The sequence below is a fragment of the Mandrillus leucophaeus genome, unplaced genomic scaffold (assembly GCF_000951045.1).
Source record: "Mandrillus leucophaeus isolate KB7577 unplaced genomic scaffold, Mleu.le_1.0 Scaffold1232, whole genome shotgun sequence".
In the NCBI taxonomy this organism is placed as follows: domain Eukaryota; kingdom Metazoa; phylum Chordata; class Mammalia; order Primates; family Cercopithecidae; genus Mandrillus; species Mandrillus leucophaeus.
The window spans coordinates 670,281-675,053 of NW_012100677.1; the positions used below are offsets into that span (position 1 = coordinate 670,281).

A 4,773-nucleotide genomic window follows, 5' to 3' on the forward strand; every position below is an offset into this window, starting at 1 on the left:
ACAGTAATCAAAGCAACACAGCACTGGTACAAAAACAGACACATAGAGTAATGGAATAGAACCGAGAGCCTAGAAATAAGGCCACACAGCTACAACTATCTGATCTTCAACAAAGCTGACAAAAATAAGCAATGGGGAAAGGATTCCCTGTTCAATGAATGGTGCTGGGATAACTGTCTACCGATATGCAGAAAATTGAGATTGGACCCCTTCCTTATACCATATGCAAAAATTAACTCAAGATGAATTAAAGACTTAAATGGAAAACTTAAAACTATAAAATCCCTGGAAGACAACCTAGGTAATACCATTCTGGAGTTAGATTTCATGATGAAGACACCAAAAGCAATTGCAACAAAAGCAAAAATTGACAAATGGGATCTATTTATATTAACAAGCTTCTGGACAGCAAAGGAAACTATCAATGGAGTGAACAGACAACCTATAAAATGGGAGAAAATTTTTATAAGCTATGCATCTGACAAAGGTATAATATCGACAATAATGCAATCCACAATAATGCTATCCACAATAGCATCTATCAGGAACTTAACCAAATTTACAAATAACAACAAACAACCCCATTAAAGTGGGCAAATGACATGAACACTTTTCAAAAGAAGACATACATGTGGCCAACAATCATATGAAAAAAAGCTCAACATCACTGATCATTAAAGAAATGCAAATCAAAACCACAGTGAGAGGCCATCTCACAACAGTCAGAATGGCCATTATTAAAAAGTCAAAAAACAACAGATGCTGGCATGGTTGTGGAGAAAAGGGAACACATTTACATGTTGATGGGAGCGTAAATTAGTTCACTGTGGAAGACAGTGTAGCAATTCCTCAAAAACCTAAAGACAGAAATACCATTCGACCCAGCAATCCCATTACTGGGTATATACCCAAAAGAATATAAATCATTCTATCGTAAAGACATGCATGCATGCGTAGGTTCATTGCAACACTATTCACAATAGCAAATACATGGAATCAACCTAAATGCCCATCAACAGAAGACTGCACAAAGAAAATGTGGTTCATATATGCCATGGAATACTATGCAGCCATAAAAAGAATGAAATCATGTCCTTTGCAGGAACATAGATGGAGCTGGAGGCCATTATCCTTAGCAAACTAACTCAGGAACAGAAAACCAAATACCGCATGTTCTCACTTATAAGTAGGAGCTAAATGATGAGACCACATGGACACAAAGAGGGAAACAACAAACACTGGGGCTTACCAGAGGGTAGAGGTTGGGAGGAGGGAGAGGAGCAGAAAAAATAACTATTGGGTAGTAGGCTGAGTACCTGGGTGATGAAATAATCTGTACAGCAAACCCCTGTGCCACGAGTTTACCTGTATAAAAAACCTGCGTCCCTGAACTTAAAAGTTAAATAAAAAAATAAAAATAAATTATCCTTACTGCGCGCACAGCTTAATTTGCCTGGTATAGTCTGTTTCACTGTTATAACTACATTTGGCAGCAGATTTTATAGATGAGGAGAGATTGAAAAGAATGGATAATGTTAGACGCAACAAAAATTTTTTATTGTAAATTGACAATTTATAATTGTATAAATTTACGGGTTACAAAGTGATGTCATAAATTGTGGATACAATGTAGAATAATTAAATCAAGCTAGTTAACATACCCAATACTTCAAATTTCAAATACATTTCTTTTTTTTTTTTTTTTTTTTTGAGATGGAGTTTCGCTCCTGTTGCCCAGGCGGGAGTGTAATGGTAAGATCTCAGCTTACCACAACCTCCGCCTCCTGGGTTCAAGCGATTCTCCCACCTCAGCCTCCTGAGTAGCTGGGATTACAGGCATTCGCCATCACGCCCAGCTAATTTTGTGTTTTTAGTGGAGACACGGTTTCTCCATGTTGGCCAGGCTGGTCTCGAACTCGTGACCTCAGGTGATCCTCCCATCTTGGCCTCCCAAAGTGCTGCGATTACAGGCGTAAGCCACCATGCCCGGCAGTTCAAATACATTTCTGTGATGAGAACATCAATTTTGAAATGCATAATACTCCACCGTTAAGTATATGCACCACTCAAAAAAAGTATAACAGAAGTGTACAACAGAACTCCAAAAAAGTATAAAACATATTTTTCCTGAGATTTTGCACCCTTTGACCATCATTAATTTTTTTTTTTTTTTTTTTTTTTTTTTTGAGACAGTCTCACTCTGTCACCTAGGCTGGAATGCAGTGGTGCAATCCTGGCCCACCACAACCTCCACCTCCTGGGTTCAAGTGACTCTTCTGCCTCAGCCTCCCCAGCAGCCAGGACCACAGGCACGCAGCACCACACCTGGCCAACTTTTTCTGTATTTTTATCAGAGATGGGGTTTTGCCATGTTGCCTAGGCTGGTCTCAAACTCCTGACCTCAGGTGGTCTGCCCACCTCGGCCTCCCAAAGTGCTGGGACCACAGGTGCAAACCACTGTCCCTGGCCTAAAATTTTTATGAGACAAAATATCAATTTCAAAACAGCATCAAAAAGTGAGCAGGCCAGGTACGATGGCCACGCCTGCAATCCCAGCACCCTAGCAGGCCAAGGAATATTTTTCTGTACTAAAAATACAAAAATATTTGTCTCTACTAAAAAATACCAAAAAAAGAAAAGAAAAGAAAAGAAAAGAAAAAAAAAGCCTGCTGGGCATGGTGGCGCATGCCTGCAACCCCAGTCACTCGGGAGGCTGAGGCAGGAGAACTGCCCAAACCGGGGAGGCAGAGGGTGCAGCGAGCCAAGATCACGCCACTGTACCCCAGCCTGGGCAACAAGAGCGAAACTTCATCTCAAAAAAAAAAAAAAAAAAAAAAGAGTGAGCATATTTAACCATCCTCAGCTCATAATAGAGCTAATAGGTCAACAGAATAAAAATTCATGCTATTGCATGTGTAATGAACTGGCAACAAGAGAAAGTTGGTGGAAGGAAAGGCAGAGGAACTGTGTCTTGTAAGAATTAGAATCGAGGGGCTCCATAATCAACTGGCATCCATTCAATGTTGTATCTATGGTTAGAAACATACATGATAGGAACTCCAGGAATCTTACAGATTCTTCTTTTAAGGTCCCAGTCAACTGTGGCCATAATGTGACACTTATGCTGAGTTACTTCTGTACTAAGCAGTCATCTGCATAGGTTCCTTTGTGTGTACATGGTAATAGTTGAAATCTTGGATCCTTGGTGATCCTTAAAGCCACTTGATACTTCTGCCCCAATTTCTCAGTTTCAGCCATTACACAATCAGTTATACAAGGGATACACTTGGCATACAGACAATCCATCACTGACTGCACTAAGTCCAGTTTGGCTTTTATGGAAAAGTTGATAAAGTTGGTATCAACGAGGACGTGGTAAGGTGGGCCGAGCTGTGTATTATATTGGAAAAATAAGCAGGAAGGGTGTTGGGGAACTCCTCTTTCCCCAACGAGAAGAATCCCCAATCCCAATGGGATTCTTCTTTTCTTTCTTTTTAGATTTTAATCTATCCTTTTCTTTAAGCCTCTGACCTCTGAGACTAAGCATTCGCCTCATGTTTGCATATTTCCTTGTTTTATTTTGCTTCCCCATGGTCACATCACACTTTTGTTTCTTCCGTAATCACCAACAAAATGGATTTTTTTAACAAAGTTTTAACAAATGTCACACATTAAAAACACTTCTGAAAGTGTGAATACCATAAAGATTCAGAAAATGATTATACAAGAGACAAGTAAAGATTTGGGATTAACAGCTTCCATTTTTACGTGAACTGCACTATGCATACCAAACAAAAATATTGTGCCTCAGAATTCACACTTTGTTTTACTGTTTTAAATTTTTAACACAAATAAAATCTCTAAGAGGGCACATAAAGTAACAGATTTAAATAACTCAGGTTCTGATTCTTCACCTTCAACTCACTAAACTATCATTTATTTCATATCTACCATTTAAATACCATTTAAATAGGAATATGTAGTACAACAGAGGTTGGAGGAACAGACTACACCCTAAGCAAGCGCCCACAGTTCCAAACCTTTATAAACTTACTCTTGAAATAAATGTGGCTCATATGTTGAGTCTACATATGTTGGGATTGACTGTTTAACTGGGATTCCTCTGAATTAACTTCCATGTCGAATACAATGCGTAGTGAAGAATATGTAATTTTAAAATGATCATTTGGTTCTGGTTCCAGTTAAGATGAAGTAAGCACATTCCACCCTGTCTCTTACATTGAATGCAACAAAAAATCCTGGAAAAAATGCATGAAGCAGCAATCTGAGGATTCTGAAAAGTAAATAGTAACAAGAGGATTGGAAAAGGAACCCAAAACTTGAAGAATCATTACTATAGTGGTGAGTTTTCTTGGTTTTTATTCCTCCAATATCTCCCAACCTGGACATAGAGGCAGCCTGAATCCCAGAACACCACACCCAGTACGAATACGATATTTAATGGGGAAAGACTGAATCTTTGCACTCCAAAACGGGACAAAGCAAGAATCTCTACTCTCATGACTACTATTCAATATTGTAGTAAAACTATCCTTATTTACAGATGACATGATTATCCATGTAGGAAATTCCAAGGAATATACAAGCAAAGCTCCTATAAATAATAAGTGAATGTAGCAAAGTTGCTTTATACAATGTCAGCATTTAAATATGAAATGTTCATCTACATAATAGACCAAATAGGTATAAATCTTAAAAAAAAAAAAGAGAAATAGGGGGGTCGGGCATGGGGGCTCGTGCCTGTAATCCCAG

The 4,773-nt window shown here is 38.7% G+C and overlaps 1 pseudogene; it reads right to left on the reverse strand.

The window, feature by feature from the left end:
* Positions 1–2,980: 2,980 nt before the first annotated feature.
* On the reverse strand, positions 2,981–3,592 carry LOC105533244 (annotated as a pseudogene).
* Between the last annotated feature and the right edge of the window lie 1,181 nt (positions 3,593–4,773).